This window comes from Pinus tabuliformis, chromosome 1_2, assembly GCF_031772625.1.
Source record: "Pinus tabuliformis cultivar Carrire ecotype Pingquan chromosome 1_2, CPIR1, whole genome shotgun sequence".
NCBI classification, from domain to species: domain Eukaryota; kingdom Viridiplantae; phylum Streptophyta; class Pinopsida; order Pinales; family Pinaceae; genus Pinus; species Pinus tabuliformis.
Window position 1 is genome coordinate 837,712,046 of NC_142298.1, and position 21,960 is coordinate 837,734,005.

At 35.8% G+C, this 21,960-nt stretch overlaps 1 pseudogene; it reads left to right on the forward strand.

Annotated features, from left to right (window-relative positions):
- LOC149208536 (uncharacterized) overlaps nt 1-21,960 on the forward strand; it is a 176,994-nt pseudogene that overhangs the window by 127,685 nt on the left and 27,349 nt on the right.

Below are 21,960 nucleotides of genomic sequence, written 5' to 3' on the forward strand. Positions count from 1 at the left end.
CATGATGTAATTGGAATACTAATCATATTTTTCATTTAAATTTATGAGTATTATGTTAACACCTAACACCTTTACAATGAACTCTCCTAGTTTCATATACACAATTAGAATTCCATTACTTTAAACTTATTCATTGTATATCCATGTCTATGTTCTAATTAGAAAAAAAAATGTGTTTAAATCCACTCTTTTCCATTTTGTTTACCCAACACTTATCTCTATATATTACACCTTAATAATTTTATGCCACCTAAAAATACACCTTAATAATATTATGCCACTCAAAAAAGTAAAAAAAAAAAATTATGACACCTAGAAATACACCTCAATAATATTATGCCACTTAAAAAAGAAAAAAGAAAAATTGACTGTCCACTTCAACAAATAAAAAGTAATATATAAACAACGCACAATCAATTACAAAATCTTGGTGGACAAACTTGAAATGTTTTTTAGAAAGACTTGGTGGACAAACTCGAAAAAAAAAATTAGAAAAACTTGGTGGATGAAAAAAGCCTGGAACGCTGATCAATAATGAGATTTTCACATTTGGGTGTTGAAATTGGGTGGCATTTTATCAGGTTCTAAGCTGGCTAAGACTTGGTTCATTTTTTCAACTCCACGTTTTGAAAATTCTTTCTGTGTTTTTGAATTGGTTGTTTGAGAAAATAAAAATTGTAACAAGGAACCATGAGAATAATGGTTGGGCAGGCGAACAATGAGGAGTAAGCATGCACAAATCAACAATCAAGTCAAGTAAGAAAGTCTACATTTGGTAAAAATGGAATCCGGTCAAAACCTAGTGTAGGTATGCAGATAGAGAATAAGGGTAAATATGGTGTTGCGGGATGACTAAGCATGGAGGGGAAACAGGGACACCAGAAGGAGAAGCTGGTAAAGATGGTGTCGATTTAGGATGCAGTAGACTAAGGGAAAGGGGAGTATGAGACAATGTAATTGGTGCACCAAAACAAGTTTTCTCTAGATTTGACAACACAATCAGGGTGTTTACGGCATAGCATCCAAGATGGCCCCTCACTAGACATAAGGTATGACACCAATAAGTCAAATGGATAAGAATGACATTATTGAAATTTTCTTGCTGGTATTATTGATATTTGCTACTTATCACATATTATATCTCATGATTAAAGAAATAAGAAATCCAAGGAAGCATCAATTTGTTTTAACAACATAAACAAGAATAGGAAGGAAAATTTTTGTGGAAAATATGGAAATGTTGAGTTTTTTGCAGACAAAGTTGTAATGGCACAGGACATTAGCCCCCAAAAATTTGGATCTCTGCTCAGAAAGAATGTTCTACACTTGTGGAGAGAAGGTGCCTAACAAAAATGAAGAATACATGAGAGAAAGCTTAGGATGGAATTGTAGATATTGTTGGCCACATATGCTCCTGTTGTGCAAAAATTTAATGGAAGTGTATTAATAAAATAAATGAGTCAATTTTAGGAACACTAAAATTTTCTTTCCTCATAGCTAGAATACTCAAACAAGGGTCGATGCCACAGTTGATCAAATACCTCTACCCACTGAAAATCCCCTCCTCTAAGAAACATCCCTATTACTCTATCTCCCCATCCACCAAAAAAAAACTCCACACAACTAGCAACCAATAAGTCTATCCTCAAAATTCTTGGTCCAAACTCTCCTATCCCTAACCACAATTCAAAAATTAGACACAACAAACACATAAACCTTCGTCTTAACCTGACCATTAAATCTTCCTCATCCATAAAACATATGCCCTTGTCTACACTGCTATCCAACAAACCTAAATCCTCTTGTAAATCATGGAAGGGAAATGATCACGCCCCTCCAACAGAGTCACAAACTCCTGTTGAACAATTTTTCTCCTCCCCAATCAAATTTGGGGATCCATCTAGACGCACTTTCACTCCATTCTCAGAGGACTTGGAACTCAAAGTGCTTGCTAGGGAGTCACAATTTACTCTGGAATTGTTGACCATTAAAAAAACTGTTTTTGATCGAAAATACCTCCTCCTCACCTTGTTGGCTTCAAAAATATGACTAATTTCTAGAAGAATGGGCCAAAACTAAAAAAATAGCAAACTACACCATCGCCCCATCCAATCTATTGGATCAATTCCAAAATATACCAGTCATCCCTCCACTTCCAATCGCCCCCATATCCTCCCGGAATAGACTCAATGAAGAAATTCCTCCAAAAACTCGGGTCCTTAGAGCAGAGCCTCCTGAGCTAGACCTTCCATAATGTCCATAATGTCTCTAAATGTAAGGGGTTTTGGATCAGCCCAAAAAAGACGATCCCTGAAAAGTATAATTGGCTTTCATAATCCCAAAATTGTTCTTATTCAAGAAACTATGACCACCAAAGACAAGACGTGGGGCTATCTTCTATAGATCTATCCAAACTGGAATGTATGTGCTATTAGTGCCTCTGGTCTATCTAGGGATCTAGCGATAATGTGGAATCCAACAAATTATAATTTCAAATCCTTCAACACATTAACGGGTTTAATAGTCATGGGAGGGTGCAAGGGATCCAAAACTCGACTCTGAATAATTAATGTATATGCTCCATATATAAACAGAAAGGAGTATTGGTCAAATGTAGCACAACTTGGTTTCCTGGAGCTCACTGATCATGGCAAGGGATTTTAATTTCTCTACAAAAATCTCTGAGATTTGGGGCTCCCACTACATTCCTCACAAGTTGGGGCCTTATTTCAAAGATCTATTCAGTTAGAAAAATATCAGATACATCAAACCAACTCCAATTGGACCCACATGGAAAAATGGTCGATGGGGCTCACAGGGTATAGAAAAACGACTGGATAGATTCTATGTAAATGAATCAATTGCCAACAAACTCAAGAGACTCAACTCTAAGATTCTTCCAATTAAAATATTCGATCATTTTCCTATTTTGTTGGAATGGAATGGGGAAATGCATCCAAAATCTTGGCCCTTCAAATTCAACCATTTCTGGTTGAAGGAACTGAATTTCATAGACCTTGTACAAACCTTCTAGAAGATGCCATTTGGAGTCCTGGGCTCTTGGAAAATGTACATGATAAATGGTAAATTGAGGGCCCTCAAGAAAGGGTACAAGGATGGTCCAGAAAGAAAAAGGGGACCTGAACAAGGAAATACTTTGGATTGAGAAACAGATCAAGAGACTGGAAGAGCCAACTGACCCTACATTCTTCTCTCAACGCTGAATACAAGATATCCTTCAATTGGAAATCCAAAGATCACAGATCTTGAAAAGGCAATCAGGAGAACTACAACAAAAGTCTTCTTTTGTGGGTCGAGGAGGGTGATAATAACAACAAATTTTTTCACCAACAGGTCAAGATGAGACAAAAAAAAAAGCTACATATGGAACATCATTCAGAATCAGGGGAAAATCCTACCACACAACAAGAAATCGAAAGGGAGGCAAAGAGACATTTCAGCAACAATTTCTGCTCCTGGGAAAATGCCTCTTTCAACAAACAACTGGAAATATGTGACCTTTCCACTTTCTCACCCAACATGGAAGACTCTAGGTATATGGAATGCCCAATCACACAAGAAGAAGTCCTCTCGGTCTTAAAGGAATGGCATATGGAAATAGCGTTGGACCAGACGGCTAGACAATGGAACTTTTCATCCATTTCCAAGAGATTATGATTTTTATCTTACTGACATCGTGGAAGAATCTCGCAATATTGGTTAGTTCTCAGGTGCCACAAATGCCACTTTCATAGCCCTTATTCCTAAGGTCCCCCAACCAACCTCCTTCTCCTATTATCGCCCTATTTCTCTATGCAACACCATATGAAAACTGATCTCCAAAACAATTGCAAATAAGCTCAAAACGTTTTTCTCCAAACATATTTCAGTTGAATAGCTTGGCTCCCCAGAGAACCAGCAGATCCTTGACATTGTTGCATCCACACAGGAATGCATACATTCAATCAAGATCTCCAACCTAGATGCCTCCCTCATGAAAATTGATCTCCTTAAGGCTTTTGCCTACATCAATTGCGAACTAATGTGGATGATTCTGCATAAAATTAGACTAGGGTCCTTAATGATAAATTGGATTAAAGCTTGCATTAAGACTGCCTCCCTAGCTATCCTGATTAATGGCTCTCCAACTGAATTCTTCCAAATCTCCAGAGGACTTAGACAAGGTTGCGCTTTGTCTCCTCTACTGTTTCTCATCATCATCGATGGACTGTCCAGAAAACTATCAAATGCTTATGAACAAGGTCATACTACTGGTTGCAGAATTGGAAATAGGGTATCCCTTTCACATTTTATGTTTATGGATGACCTTCTCACAATAGGAAAATTTGACCCTTCTGAATGGTGGGTGATCTTCTATATAATATCATATTTTTAAAAAGCATCAGGCCTTTCTTTGAACCAGTCAAAGTCTATTTTGATTTCAACTAATCCAAAATCCCTAGGGATAATGGATATTTAAAACATCTTTGGGATAAAATCATCATAATTGGATGATGGATTCACTTACTTGAGCTTCTTTCTAAAGCCTAATGGATATAAAAACAAATACTGGGACTGGCTTTTGGAAAAAATCAGAAAGTGACTCTATAAGTGGTCACATCAGTGGATCTCCCTCGGGGGGTGACTTATTCTTGTCAAATTTGCTCTACATAACATCCCTATATACTGGATACACACCTTCAAGTTACCTCAAGGAGTTATGCATAAGCTTAATGCCATAATCACCGGTTTCATATGGGCTAGTATTCAACAAACTCGTAAATTCCACTTGGTTAGCTTGGACATCATCCACTGTTCAGTCAAACAAGGAGGATGGGGACTATTGGAGACTCATTCCTTCAACTTGGAACTCCTACTAAAAACTTTTTGGAGATTTGTCTCAAACATGGGACTATGGGACGAGAATATCAAGACCAAAATATCTTCAGAACAAAGATTTCATTTATTGGATTCGAGCTGGTGCACCGGATCCACATTATTGCTCATTCTCAAGGCACAACTTTCTCCACATCAAGCACTTGCTCTTCAGAAACTTTAAATGGAATGTTGGAAAGGGTTCCATTGTAAAAATCATCTTGGATCCCCTATCTAGCCTAACAGGTCCACACTTACCATCCCTTCAACTTATAAATTGTTTGCATAAGAATGGTTTATCTGTGACACAGGACATTACAAACAAAAATCTCTCTTCCTCCACATATACATATTGGAAAGACGGGGAAGAGATGGAAATCCCTGCTCATCTGATCCAGAAATGGAATTCACATATCACTAATCTAAAACTATCATGGATTGTACTAGCCACCAAAGAGGACATATTCACTTGGTGTGGCAGATCACAATAAGATCGGGTCACAACATCTTATGCATGCGATATAATCCACTAGCCTCATAGGAACAATCATCTCCTCCATTGGCTAGTTCGAAGTTGGAAATGGAATTTCCCACTCAAATTAAAATGTTTCTCTTGGCTAGTGGAACACAACAAGAAGATGTTGCCTTTGTAACTCTGCAGGAGATCACATCATTCATCTCTTCATCCCATGTCCTTTTTCCTCCTTTGTTTAGAAAAATGTGATCTGAATAACAAACCCCTCTACAATCTCGGACCACAGTGACATCCTTTCTTGCCTTGGTTGTTGGCCTGTGGACCATCCAAAACACCGAACGCGAGATTTCTTCATCATCTAGGGAATATGGAGAACCATAAATGACCTCACTTTCTATAATGTCTCTCCTAACATCTGGAAAACTAGCTGCAACATTTTCTCCTTCTATCTAGAATACTTTCCTATGAAAAAAATGACTCTTAAAAGTCTTTCTCCTCCCCGTAATATCTGGTCTTCCTATCTAGTCAATTTTTTTTATGGGGCCTCTTCCTTTGACTCTTGTGAATGTGCCATGGCTATTTGTCTAAGCCCTAATAGACTCCAGAGGTTCCATTGGTACTGCAATACTGGAACTAATTCTCGTGCAGAACTCCTTTCTCTCTGGGGGGTCCTTTTCTATGCATCTTGGCTCGAAATCTCAACACTCACTCTCTTTAGGGACTCCAAATCCATCATTGAGTGGGTAAACAATCATGGCTCCCTAAACTCAACAAACCTCGATACATGGAAATGCCAAATCAAATTCCTACTCCAGGCTTTCAACTCTGTCTCCATCACTCACATCTATCAGAGATAGAATGATGAAGTAGATTGCCTATCAAAGGAAGGCTGCAGCTCAAATCTTGACAAGATCTTCTTAAAATATATTTCCTCTAGTTCTTTTCAATGATCGGGACACATTCTTATCTAATTGATTGTACCTGCTTTTTGAACCAAGAAACTGTTATAGGAATGTTTGAAAGGAATTATCTAACTCTGCTTACAATTTCAAAGCATTGTTAATGAAGTAATGGAACTAATTTGCTTCAATTGCAGATGATGAACCAGGGGGGTCTTCATCCCTTGTTTTATTGTACTTTCTCATTACTACTTAATCTGAAAGTGTTTTTTTGTTTTGGAAAAACTTGAAATGTAAAACTAAAATTATAAAAAATTGGTAGAAAATCTTGACTAAAGAGTGCGATTAGACTCAACTATGGCGGATCTCATTCCAGTAGATATCAGTTATCAAGTTCATGGACTCATGATTGTTGCACTCTCACATATCGATATTAGCTATAGGTATGCCCTCAAATCTCTGTTTCAATTTTATGGTGAAGGTCTTAGATCAGCCAGAACCTCATACATAGTAATGCAGCGATTTTTCACTGATTAGGTATCAATCCATCGGTGGATCTCTACTGCTTGCTCCGGATTTTTTACTAGAATTTCCAATTCTAATACTTTCAAAACATGTATGCAAAGCTCAATTATTTTGCTCAGTTTGGATCATGTTTTCACTACCATTGAAAAAAAAAACCTAATCGTTTTTTGTTTTCCCCCTTGCCCCAATTGGGTTCTTATAAAACTGGGTGTTGTAGTTGTCAAAAATGGTGTTAAATTTAGAATCCTCATTAAAACCCTTATTTATTTTGGCATAACAATAATTTTTCCTTTTTTTGGTTATGAAATCTAATTTTAACTCAGAAAAACTGGGCACTTAAATGTAACTTCGTATGTGAGAGGTAGGCACTAATTGATTAGCAATTTTGGATGTCATTGCACTGGTACAAAATGGTGAAATTAGTAACTAAGTGACTAAAAACATTAGTCACCACAAATTTTTCAAGTGAAATACTACCAAAAATTACCAATATTAAGAGATCCAACTAAAACCGACTAACATAAATGACTAATTTAGTCTCGAGTTAAAATATACGACTAGTTAATAAGTAATACTACTAAAAATGACTAACCTGAATGACTAATTTAGTCTAGAACAAAAATATTACTACCTAACAAGAACTACAATAATATGAATTAGTCGTTTATGTTAGTCATTTTAATTGTGTCACTTCAACAATCTAAACTTACAAGTGATAGGAGATTCAAAGGATTTTATAGAGTGAATGAAAGATTATGCTTCGTTATACACTTATTTATTGGGTCAGAGGATGATTAGAATTATGGAGCTTATTAGAATCTTTAAGGTTATATCATTTGATCACATTCAAAGGGAATTAAATTCAAAGGTTAAAAAATTATCGAAAATGGGAGAGGGAGCCCAACACCTCCTTTTGCAACATGAAATGACCACCTATATATGTTGCAACAACCTTTCCAACTTATTTCGTGGGTTGCACGTCTATTTCACATTTTCTCTTTGTTTGGAAAAGTGGTAGTGCTAAGGAGAGGGTGTGAACTTTGATCAAGGAATGTTCAGTTAGTACCACTACCAAGTTTACTTCGTGAAACTTGTCAAATGTCCTAAGTTTTCTTCACAACTTCTCATGGCTCTTAAATTAATTTTCTAAACATCTAATTGAGACTAAAACCCTCCCACTAATCTCTCACTAATCACTAAATTCCCATATTCCCAGCTATAGGTTTTGTTCATGATAATTGAGCACGAGAAAGATTAATTTAGGGACTAAGGCCCTTAGTTTCCCGTCCTAACCATAGAATAGACACTAACTCCCATATGTGGTGAGAAACACCCCCCATGGTGCCCATATCCCGACTTAGGACCAAAGATTCATTAAAGAAGATCTATGTGGTTTTTAAGTCTAGATCATAGCCCTTGAGACTAAAAAGCATCTTGTAAGGCCTAATTCATTTATTTACCCCCTTTACTCATGGTACATGCCTTGACTCCTATACATGGTGTGAAAAAATTCCTAATGGAATCAATATCCCATATATCCCTAAGATTATTTAGAGAGGATCTATGTGGTTGTTTAAAGGATTCATGGCGCTCCAGCATGAGAAGCATCATTTTATAAGTAAAGGCCTTTTTCTCCTTCCCTAATAGTAATTCCTATTATGTAAAGAACAATAATGGTGCCACTTTGGGTCAACTTAGGGTTGTTACCACTATCACCTTAGAAATTAATCCTCTCACTTTCGATTACTTATTGAATCCTGGGGGTATCTCAAAGAACAAATTTATGGGGTCTTTTATGTGACTAGATCACTAGCACTAAAAACCATCATTACATTGGATGGTTCAACATCTTGATGATCCCTATCCTATTGAACAAAAAAATTGTATTCATTATTACTTTCGTTGCAACACCTCCAATAGATATTGATGGTGTTCATGAACCTATTTTTGGTTCTCTTCTTTACAGAAACAATATTATCTTCGACACCATTAATATTCCTACCTTTGCAACTATCATTTTTCACTTCTATCCCAATAGGGAAGTAGATTTCTTCTATGAATGGCTACACAAAAGGGACCCTATGAGCCAATTGTTCATGTTATCAATGTAGTGCCCACACGACATGAACATTTTATGGTCTATCATAGCCATACACTCTATGATGGGTTTCATAGATATTTCCAAAGCTTGTAAGTAGTGGAAGAATTATATTCAAGTCTATTGTGACATGTTGCACTCACATGCTTATCTGAATGTCGAGAAGCATACTTTCATCACACTTTGTTTAATCCTCTACTTAAATTGTCACTTCAAAGGAAGGCTTCAATCATGTTTGTGAGGTGTGAGATTGATATCCTTCTACTAAAAGCCAAAGACATATTTTATATCCTAGTTATATTTATCCTTTCCCTCATTTTTCTCATTTCCTTATGTTATATGTATGTGTGGAGATCTAAATACCTTCGTTATATTTTATAGGAGGATCATAACATTGTAGGTGAGTAAGGAGGCCTAACCCCTTTTGATTTGTTTGCATATTATTTGATCTCTTTTCACATATTCTAATAACATTGATCATCATAGATATCACATAATCATGGCACCTTGTGCTCCTAGGAGGTCAATCACTATCCATTTTACTACCTTAACTTGAACATTGAACACAATTGCCAATATTCTTCAAATGCTTGAACATTAAACAAAATTGGTAATATACTCCATCCAAGGGTCACTTTGATTTTCTTGACAGAAATTAAAAATACTTTTAATTTGAAAACGCAATCTAAAATTATTTTTAATTGATTGAATACTTTTACTTTTTAATATACAAAAAATGGATTAACTATTGAAAATCCAAAAATATATGAAAAAAAGGAAAATTGACTTCCTTATAAATTACCACTAATATTTTTTGGTTTGCTAAGTTGTGTGAGTCTTGAGATGACTTCACACTTAAAATTTGGCTTGAGTAATTACGACCCAGGGACATCTAAGTTCTTAAAATCACCAGGGATCGCACATGGCCTAGGCTACGCCTGCCCTTAACATGACCATATTTTTGCCTACATAGCTTAAAATCGGTGACCTTAACACCATGGAATGTGTTAATAATACACCGTGTCATCATATATTCTATGCCCCATAGACATTAATTACCAATAATTATTTTAGATAATTTACTTCTATTTACATGAATTATAAATATTAATTAAAAATAATTGGTTCAATACCATAATCTCCCCTCCCTACTTTAATCCATTGTGCATGATAAGCCTTAATTACATAGAAGGTTTCCCTTTTTGAAATTGGTCAGGCTAAGCATTGTCTAATACCTTTTCATCTTCGTTTGACATGTGTCCCAATGTACACCCATGACATGTGTTTGATTCTCATGATTTCCATTGTTATCAACTTAATTATGTTGATGAGGACTCTTGGGAGACTTGCTAATGCCTCTCTAATAAATTCTTTGTATATGGAGTTTATTGGTTGTTGGATATACTCTTATTGTTATAGTAGTAGTAGCTAGTTTGACCACAGAAGGTCCAAATTACTGCAACAAATAATGGAATAAGAGAAGAAAAATATGTAAAACTATAATAAATAACAATCATCCACAAGCATTATACAACTGTTTAAAAAAATTCTAACAAACTCAAAAATATCAAAAAAGAAATATAATAAAAAAATATCATAATTTTTTTTTGAAAAGATACTAAAAATACATTCTCTATGTTAAAAAGATTTTACACAATTTCTTTAAAAAAAGTGCATTTCTTTTAAATACTTCAATATCTAAACCACCTATTGGCTTACATAATTTTAAAAACACACTATTAATATTTGAAAGTAAAATTTATACATATTTTATATAATCAATATTATTTCTACAAAGATACATTAACTCTAATCCAATTATCGCGTCCAATCTCATTTAAAATATATTATCATAACCTAATATATTAAAAGTTAAATATTATTTAAATTCTTAAAAAATTATAATTAAATTATAACTAAAAAGTTAGATTTACTGCAGTATGCTTTAATAAATTATGATAAAGATTAAAAAAGATGTACCATAAGAATAGGAGAGTGGAGTGCTTTATTTTCCTTTTGCAAGTTTAAATAGAAATATTATAAAAATATAAATGTTATTTCAAGCCCCATTTTATGCGGAGAACTTTTAAGACTTACACTATGAACTAAAAAAACCAAACCCAACCTAAAAACAGAAAAATAAATTAGTCTTACTAATAAAAAGTTAACCAGCTTTTAAGAGGGAACTAAAAAATTAACCAACTTTAGGTGGGAAATTAATAGATATTTAAGCCTGTAAAAGGCTTTTATAAAATCCCTCTGAATCTATGATATTGATCCCTAATAATATACCTCATGAGCACCGACAATGAGCAGAAAGGCCAGAAAGGGGCATTGTTAAACATCCCCAAGGAGAACCCAGATCGTTAAGGCCCACCTCCTCGTTTGCGTTCAGTTTAACGAAAAAATCGTCCACTAGTGCTACTTTCACATGCCCTATCCCTTCGTTATAGATCAATTCTATCACAGGTGCTACTCCCATATATTTCTCTGCTATTGTATGTTGTGCTTAGAATAGAGAGTTACATCAACTGCTATAATTTCCATTCTTTTCGAGCCAATTGATTTAAATCCAAATCTACCAACATAACTGTAATGGGGCACTTTATTTTTCGAAATCAATACTATAAGAGGGGCATTACCATTCTGGAAATAAGGGCCATATTCAGTCGCAGAGAGATGCATTTTGATGTCATCTAAGGTATCGCACTGGCTTAGATTATTGTAGTGGGCCGTTGTCAAGAGGCCCTACCTATATCCTCTCACAATTTCCTCCAAGTATCCTCCATGGATATTGAATGTCAACCCTTGAACCCATACAGGATTGCTACTTTGATTTCCAGAACTAATGTTAGTACATAGTAGATCTAAACCTGTTAGGCCTTTAAACCTCCAACATGAACAGATCGGTTTATGGGTATATGGGTATTTGGATCGGTCTGGAATCCGTTGTTTCACCCATAGTGCTCAAAGAATATTCTTAAAGAATTTAGGCTTCTGTGATCCGAATCAATTTTGAGAAAAATCTTTGGTGAAAATCACAGAGATATTTTTGTCGATAACGGGTCGACAAAAATATTTCTATGTGATATCTGCCGAAGATTCTTCTCAAAAAAGAATATTGTTTTGAAGAAACATAATCCCAACCGAGATTAATGTTCGCATAAATGTCATAAACTCACCTCTGGACAACTCGCAATATTACTCTATGGTACATCATCGAGGATCTATGCCAACCCATCCACCTGTACAAAGCCTCTATCTCCACCTGATCAAGATTCCATTGTAGCCAAGACAATCACGAAGAAGCTGAAGATGGCCCTCTTCCATGATGGAGGCTCGACAACGGTGTCTTTGGACCATCGTCCTAGTTGTTTCCTATGTATTTGTATGATCTTGATTGGCGAAGGGTGCAATCCATGATCTACTACACCATAAGGTTGTAGGAAATAAAGCTTTTCAAGAAGGTAAGCATGCAGAAGTAGTTGAGCACTAGACAACTGCTTTGGCATGCAATGGAGAATCACGGCCTTTCAGTGTGGTTTATTTTTGCAATTGTGTAGCTGCCTCTCAAAAATTTGAATGCAAAGGAAAAGTTCTCAAGTTTGGATCTAATATTGATATAACGCCACTTTTACTTGAAATTTAAAAACATGTTAAACATATTGAACTGTTTATGAAGCTTTACTGTATTTTTGGGCTTATTCTTGTGTCTTTCTGTCCATTCACAAAATTTTAATTTTTGGCTGTTGATTTGAACTAAAGAGCCATTTCATAGCTTTCTTGATCACTGTTTATGGAAATGTGTGCTTGTTCACATTAACTATTCAATATTAGTCTAAATATTTAGTCGCTGCAAATTTTCCCATTTAACCCTCAGTTCTAAGTTTTATTCTGGGCTTTAAGATATATGAAATCTAACTTCTACTGGTATTGGTCACCTTTCTCCTTCAAAATGATCAACTAAGTCATTGTCGTATTACTCTTTTCGATAGTAATTTCTAGCAGATAGAAAGGAACTTTAGGAAATTAATTTGGGCATACAATGTGTTTGCATCAAAAACAAAAAGCAAGCATTTGAGTAAATAGAGTTATTTGGGCGTTCAGTCCATTCTGTTGTCAATGAATGGAAATCTCAACGCTTTAGGAAATGAATTTGGGCATACAGTGTGGTTGCATCAAAAAAAATCAAGCATTCGAGTAAATAGAGTTATTTGGGCGTTCAGTCCATTCTGCTGTCAATGAATGGAAATTTCAACGCTATAGATAGGACCCAGACACTGAATACAATTTTGAGCTTTAGTGACTTTTCATTGGAATCGAGTCTTTTTTCAAAATATTTTATTAAACATCAAAATATTTTATTAGAGTGTTTGAATGGTTTATTGATGGTGGAAATGTATTTAACAGTAGCACAGCTAAAATTTTAAAACTTGAAAGTTAAAAATTTTCAAATTTCACAAAAATTCTGTAAAATTTTATCAAAATCTTACCAAAATTTGACATTTTCCAAACAAAATTGTGGCCTTTTGTGTTGGAGTCTCGATTGCGTTACACCAAAACCCACAGGTGTTAGGAAACAAACACATCGCTAGTGTTAAGCACATGCCACGAAACACATGGGAGCGTTGGATCAACACCGCCACTAACGGGGAGCACAACAGTCTCCCCCCTCAATGCAAACCACGGGTGTTTCAAACTCAAGACCTTTGGCTCAGATACCACTTGTTGTAGTCACGATTTCCGTTACACCAAAACCCGCAGGTGTTAGTAAACAGACACATCGTTAGTGTTAAGCACATGCCACGAAACACACGGGAGCGTTAAATCAACACCACCATTAACAAAGAGCACAATATCTTGAACTACTCATAAAAAAATAAAATAGAAAACATAGTAGTTCAAAATGTGGCATCATAGAAATTGGGACATCGTAGTTCAAAATAGAGTAGTTCAAAATGAAAATAAAGTAGTTCAAGAGGCCGCATTTTAAGGTATTGAAAATGGACGAATTGCTACTAATAATTTCATACTTACCAAATCAGATTTAATGTATAAAAACCAAATCGAACCAAACTGCCTAATCATCAAAATTTTCAGCCCTATTTGGAAGAATTCGGTCAAAATTTTCAGCCCTATTTGGAAGAATTCGGTGACTATGCTTTAAGATGATTGAACTAAAAACTATTTCAATGGGTTTAACTTGCTTATGCATGACTTATTAGAGAGAGTTGGTAAATATAGGGCATTCTTGTTTGTTTTTAAATTTGATTATCACAAAGGATGTTAATTTGTTTCACCCTTATTTAATCAAATTTCAAGATATTCTTGAAATTTCAATGGACATAAATTCCATAGTAAACATTTAAGTAAATTTTTAGCCATTTATTTACCAAATGAAATCCCCTGCCATTCCAAAATAAAATTATAATAAAAAACTAGTTTATGTAAATGATATTCAAAATCATACCAGAAACTTAGGGACAACAAACTCTACTCTAGGCCACCAAACTGTGAAAAAAAAACAAAAAACAGACGGAAATACCTATTAAAAAAACCCATAGAAAACACCAAATAACCCAAAAACCCGCATTCAATTTATATAAATTAATTTCAAATCGATTAATTTTTGGATTGATAGTTCAAAATGCGGTGTCCTAGAAATTGGGACATCATTCAATCGTTTGCATCATAGAAATTGGGACATCGTTCAATCGAAAGGGCGATTTTGGGCGAGTGCATGCGTTCTGGCCCAAGTGTCCTCTAAGCAAGCAACGTGGGGGAACTCAATGCCTGTTCAATTCGTAACAATTCTTCAAAAATCTTGTGGGTGAAATGAAGGTCAGTTTATGAGAACACCCACGTTTATATCGTCGATGCTATTGCAGATTGTAGCCGAGCCATTGCTCTGGACCCAAACTATCCCAAGGCTATTTGTCGGAGAGCAACATTACATGAAAGTCTTAGAGATTTAGCCACAAGCAAAATCAATGGCGGATTTCATTTATGGTGTAAATTATTTTTTCGTAATATATTAAAAAAAGTTCACAGGATTCTTATTTCTTAATATAGATTTTAACACGACACATTTTGCATGAGGCGAAATGCGTTGTTTTTTCAAGATTTCAGAAAACAGTTCAGTAAGATTCTTGAGATTTTATATATTTTTCACAGTTTGTCGTAGAATCTCCCAACCTTATTTGTTTGCTATTCAAATCACGTGCGATTTGTTTACTTTAACTTCCAAGCCATGAAATAAGCATGACGTGCAAACGTACCATTGTTTGCATTCAAGCCATAAAATAAATGCAACTTGTGAAAAATATATTCCTATATATATATATATATATATATATATATATATATAGATATTTTGATGCAGAATCTGGAAATACTTCGCAGCAAGTTTTAATTGTGATGAAAATGATGGTGGCAATGATGATGCATTTTTCTCATTTACTACTTTGCATTTTAATTCTGATCCACTTCTCTCTAGCAAACTCTGAGAATGTGACTGCGCAGGAACTGTACAAGATAGCTTCATCTCTTGAGATGTTCATGGACGAGCTTCGTGAGATGCCCATGCTAAAAGGCTATATCCTCTTAAAAGATGGAGTTTTGAAGGCAGAGGAGCTTCGGAGTTTTGAAGGCAGAGGAGCTTCGGATTTGTATGTGAGAAAAAATGGGTACAAGATCTTAATAGCCCAATGCATTAAAATACTCATTGTGTTTAATTGAATTTAACATGTATATTATATATATATTGTTCATGGGATGACCCGTGTTCTGTTGACAGAATTTCACAGAGATTTTCCCTCAAGTACTGTATTTGCGTATGGGACGTCGACATCGAGGGAGAGTGCGAGTGTACCAGGTCCCATGATCGAAGCCATCCAAGGCGTGGACACGTTCATTACTTGGAAAACCATCTTCCTTCATGCCTAATTATTCAGTGGCATCGAACCCTTATGACTGCCCAACCCAAACACGACAGAGTCCCAACGGTAGTGTTAGGCATTTAGCCACAAGAAACAATTGATCTACATAGGCTTATAACACTCTTAGAGAGCCAGTAACGGAGCAAAGAAAGCCAACGAGGGAGATTGGGAAGCTCGAGCACTAGCACACAAGATCTTAGACAAATTGGTGAACTACTTGCCAAAGCGGAAGAAGAAATGAAAAGAGAAATTATTTGGATCATTATTTGATCTTGGGTGTTGAGGTTTCGAGTACTGCGGCTAAGATCAAGAAGGCTTATCAAAAAGTACACCATCCAGATAAGGCTGGGCAGTTTTCAGTACGAAGTAACAGTGGGGATGATGGCTATGGCAGTTTTCAGTACCCTTTGAACTGTGCACATGATTGGCGAAAACATCATGATGCTCTCATTACTCTCACCCATAAGCCTGTGCTAAAGTATGCTCACACTGAATCTTTATTTTTCATATTTTCTTATGTAGAAAGTTGACTCTAGAAACATGAAGGAGAGTTGACTCTAGAAACTTGAAGGAGAGTGATCATGGAGATGGTTAGGCCATAGGCATAAGGCTTATTGGCGCTGCAGAAATCTGATTCTACAACATTTATTTCAGATCCGCTCAAACGCTAGCCAGAGAGTTATCACTTTTCTCATTGTACATAAATGTTCAACGTTTTTTTTTTTTATAGCATATATATAAGAGAAATCAGAAATATGACGAGTATTGGGTAACTATATACATATATTGACCAAATCAAAGTTACTTCGAACTACATCTAACTGAACCTTGCAAACACTTTTCACCTTCTCAAGGTGTCTTCCTTTTGTTTGAATCCTCATCTATGCTTCATTTGGATAAACATCTTCAATGCTTGCTAACTTTTATGGAAAATCACTCTAGTGTTCAACATTGAAAAAGGCTTGACCACTTTACCTTAACAAAATAAGGAGTTTGTTGAGCTCAGGAGGTATTCTTCACTAACTTGGTGCATTAGCTTGTAAATGATATTAATCAACTTTGTAAATGTTTAATTAAGTGGAGTAAGTAATTAATAAACTCCATTCTAAGTTTTAACTTAAGAAAAGTACATTTTATGTGTTTTATTCTTTTGTTGACTTAATGAATCATAGTCTAAAATTATGAAGATAAATAATTTTATTGGCCAAGATCCGAGCCATGATCTCAAGAGATGAGATGAGGGTTTGATGATGCAATGTTTCCTTCAGTGAACATGCTTATCTTTCTTCACAGGCTCTGTCTCCTTTTCCTACATCTACTTCCAGGTGAAGCTTTCCATGCATAGGACTCCACCTTCTCAAGGTTTCCAATAGCTCCATTCCATCTTCATTCTGATCAGAGAAAGGGAAGAATCCCCTTTCCACAGAGATTATCTTTTTCAATTGTTTAAATTTTATTCTTGCTATGTGTTTTTTTGGCGGTGGGGTTGGGGTGTGAGAGGGTTGCTCAACACTCTACTTTGATTTGAAAAACATTAGAATCTGATATATGCTTCACTTGGACAAAAAACTTCAACACTTGGTGATTTTTCTAGAAAGTCACTCTATTGTTCGACACTGAAAAAGACCCGATCACTATACCTTTGAAAATTAAGATTGAGTCTTTACATAGAAATTTTCTTTTCACCATTGTGCCTAAGTGATTTAGCTCCCTTAATATTTCTTTAAATACTATATCATTGGGATGTTTTTCTATAAGATCTTTTTGATGAATTTGAGAACGTTGAATTAGAATATTTACTAGATCCACATAATAGAAAAAGGAGTTTTGTGCCATTGGGTTTCTCGATTTGATGTGAAACCTTACCTAGAAATATTTTCAGAGGTAAAAATTGATGAATTATCAAGATTGAAATGCATAATATTTTTTTTGTTTCTCTTGAGTTTGTATGCACATATCCTTTTCAGCAGTAATGCAATTCAACTTGTACAATGTTGTAACTCGATTGAAAAAATAAACAAAAGAATAAAAAACCTTCTAACATGAAATGTTATCAATGTATAAAACATATCATCATATACAAATATATTTGTTAGTTTTATGCCCCCAGTAGACCAGATGGAACTGATTTTGATAGAGGTGATAACTATAAGATAGGTTAAAGTAGAGATTTATTGTTCATTATAAGAAGTGGCTACCCTATGATTCCTTAGTTAGAAGCCACAGCGTTAGACTTGTTCCTCTTGTCTTCTCCAAGCTCCATTGGAGATGGGAATGCCCCCATGCATGCTTTTATCTAGAGATAGAGCTAGTTAACCTTATTTTGGTTGCTGGTGATATTGATCCAACAAATTCCAAAGACATAAAAGAAGTTGCCGAAATTGAAAAAATGCATAGACTTATCAAAGAATATAACATGAATTGTTAGTTCTAATGGATATGTGCACAAAATAATAGAGTACAGAATGGTGAGTTGTATTGCTACATTTGTGACACAGGAGGTGCCTTTATACAAGTTATCCTTTGCCCTTGTCAAATGCTAGTTATGTCTGATGAAGAATCAATAATTTCACCTAGAGTAGCTAGGTCCTCTTTAAAACTCAATATGGATGAAAGATGTAACTAGGTGTGGGTTTTATAATTGAATTTAAAGAGACTAGGTGCATGTTATGACCGATATAGCTGAGATATGTCACTTGTTAAACCTTAAAAAGCAAAAAACAAAAATTGTTGAAGCCAATACTCCCACAAAAAATAAACAAATATATATATATATATATATATATATATATATATATATATATATATATATTGAAATGTATCAAGTATTAAATATATATATCTAGATGTATTAAGTATTAAAATAATTGTATTTTAGTTTTCCATCTCTCTCCAAGTTTAAATCTAAGGGTAAGATGTTTTATGTCATTCAATCATTCATCTAGAAATTATTTGAATTGAGTCTATCACTCACATCAACATTTTTTGTCGTGGTTATTTTTTTTTCTTGTAAGAAGCCTCTTCCTATCACTCATTTTCTTCACAACAAGAGCTACCACAACCACTACAATCATTTTAATTATGTTTTGGAGCATTGGGAGTAGGACAGAAACAAGATAATTATGGGAAGTAAGAAGAAGGTTATGGGCAATGATTTCTTTGGTAAACCACTTCTCAAAATGGTGTTATTCATGTCCCTTAAGCAAAATTCATGGCTTTTTAAGGTTTTTTTTTCCATGTCTTTATAGTTAGCTTATCTATCTTGTTTCGATAGTGTTCCAACCATAGTGCTCTTCCTTTAGGATGGTTTTAGTTAAAACATTGTACAATAGTGTATTAAAATATTTGTATTTTGGTTTTCTATATCTCTCAAAGTTTAATAAATCTAAGGTTAAGATGTATTTATGTTGTTCAATCATTCATCTAGAAATTAATTGAATTGAATCTATCACTAACATAAAAATTTGTTGTCTTGGTTAATTTTTTATTGTAAGGAGCCTCTTCCTATCATGCATTTTCTTCACAACAAGAGCTACCACAACCACGACAAGCATTTTAATTATGTTCTGGATCATTGGGAGTAGGATTTACTGCATTTCAGAAAGAAGATAATTATGGGATGTAAGAAGAAGGTTATGGCAATGATTTATTTGGTAAATTGCTTCTCAAAATGGTGTTATTCATGTCCTTTAGGCAAAATTCATGGCTTTTCAAGGTTTTTTTTGTCCATTTCTTTAAATTTAGTTTATCCGTGTGGTTTGGATAGTGTTCCAACCACAATGCTCTTCCTTTAGAGGTGTTGTAGTTATAACATTGTAAAATAGCGTTAAGTGTAATAAAAAATGCCATCCTTTAGTGTTGTGTACAATAGTGTTGAGGGTACACTAGTATTTGTGGAGAAAGATATGGTGCTCTAGGGTACACTAGTGTTCTCTTTTCCATATACTATCAAAGGTGTAAAAATACAGACTCACTTTTCCTTTTACCTCGATAAGAAAATGATGACAACTGTTGGAAATACTGAGGGGGGGTGAATCAGTATTTCTTTTTCCCACTATTGTTTTACCAGTTAAAACATATATATTCAGAACACAAGATGAACAACAAGAATAAATGCTTTTATTAATATAAACTATGCAGTAAAATAGATACAATATATAGATTGTCACAAACAGTTGCCAAGCTCCAACTTGGACTTTGGTGAGGCTCCAACCTCCAGAGCACCAACTCTGTTTTGCCAAGACACCAATCTTGGACTTAGGAGCACCAACTCCCAAGGACTTCAATCTTGTTCAGTTCTGAGGCTTCAACCCCAAGGACTCCAATCCTTCTTGCTTCTGAGGCACCGACCCCAAGGACTCCAATCCTGCTTACTTCTGAGGCACCAACCCCAAGGACTCTTATCCTTCTTGCTTTTGAGGCACCAGCCCCAAGGACTCCAATCCTGCTTACTTCTTCTCTCAGAACTCTTTTCTGCTGAGTTCTGTCTATTTACAGCTTCACTGTAGTCTCCAAACTACAGTATCAATGACAACCAGTCTTCTCTTGAAGTAGTCTTCCCAATTCTTCATACTACCCACATAGAGTGTCCAGTACCCTTCATGACTTTTGATAATGTCTTCACTCAGCTTTAGTCAGTCTACTGTTAGCTGAACTAAGCTCTGCATAAAGAACAACTTCTTTTTCAAGCTTATGATCTCAGCTGGCTGCTTCTCCCCTTCGACTATCTGCTGTCTTGCTAGCCCTGCTGCCGTCTTTCTGTTCTGATGCATCCTCTCGCTGCCTCTGTCTCCTCTAGCTTATTTTCCACAACGTTCAACAGCCTTCAACAACATTCACTGCTGCTACTTCTGCTATCTCACACTCTGGTTCTTCGTAATACCAACAGCCTCAACAGTCCTCTGTTTTTACTGCTTTTATGCATTCACGTGCCTCTGTCCATTCATTTCCTCTTACTCGCTGGCTGTTTGGCTTCCTTTCTCCGCAGGCTCTTCGACTTCCTCAACGCTCGCTTATTCTCTCAGTTACCTCCTCGCTTGCTTGCTTCTTCGGCTTCCCGAACTTCAGTTTCCTCTGTCTATCCAAGCGTTCCAATATTCACAGGACACATACAAGAGGAAGAGAGGCCACATACACAGAGAATACTTATTACAAGTTAAACCTGTAACAACGCTCCTTTTATCCATAATTATTTGACATACACAGGGCTTTACAATGTTTACGGAGGCTTTCATTCGGAGAGACTATACCATCAGGGCGAGCCCACATGTCACATTACCACCGGCATCGTTGGCCCTTCAAACCACGCGCAAGGCAAATATGTAAATACACAGGAAATATGAGTGAAACAGTCGAAACTTATTAAAGAGCCGGACTTCAATTTTAATTCACCCGCATTTAAACTGTATCGGGTCCGCAGCATTCATCGCAATCGGCGCTCGCAACATATCGGCAGTCACCAATGGCCGATGGCCGATGGACGCGATAAGACATTAAGCCAAATCGCAATATAGCATCGGGTCCTCTCTTACAATCACAATCAGCAGATTTGCATATAACATAGCCAATTCCCCGATACCCGGACGCGATATTATTTTAAATTGTTTTAATAACTCCATCGGGTCCATACCTCTATCGCAATCGGTGCTTCTGGTCGGACAACCTTCCATGTAGCATTGTGATGGGCGGATGCGATAATAGATTCAACCATAACACAATCCCGCATCGAGTCCGCGTACATATCGCAATCGGCTTTTTGTGGTTGACAGCCCCTTATACATCGCAATTACCACGGATGCGATATAGCATTCAATCAAACTGTGATATGCCATCGGGTCCGCGTATATTATCACAATCGGAGGCAGGGCCTTTACCGCTCCCGATACATGCTCCCGACGTGACGGACGCGATATTAAATTGTAACGTATTGCAATGGTCCCATGGGTCCGCGCATATTAACTTTATTTATATGCTCCGCTGTTTTAACTTTGTTTTTATGCTTCTCCGCTTATGTTGCTCCAATAGTTGTTCATGTGTATATATATGGGTTTTTCCTCCGATAGCTCCCGATAGTATTATCTGTGGATATATGGCTCCTGATAGCTCCCAATAGCTGTGTTTGCTTCCTCTATGGCTCCGCCAGCTGTGTTT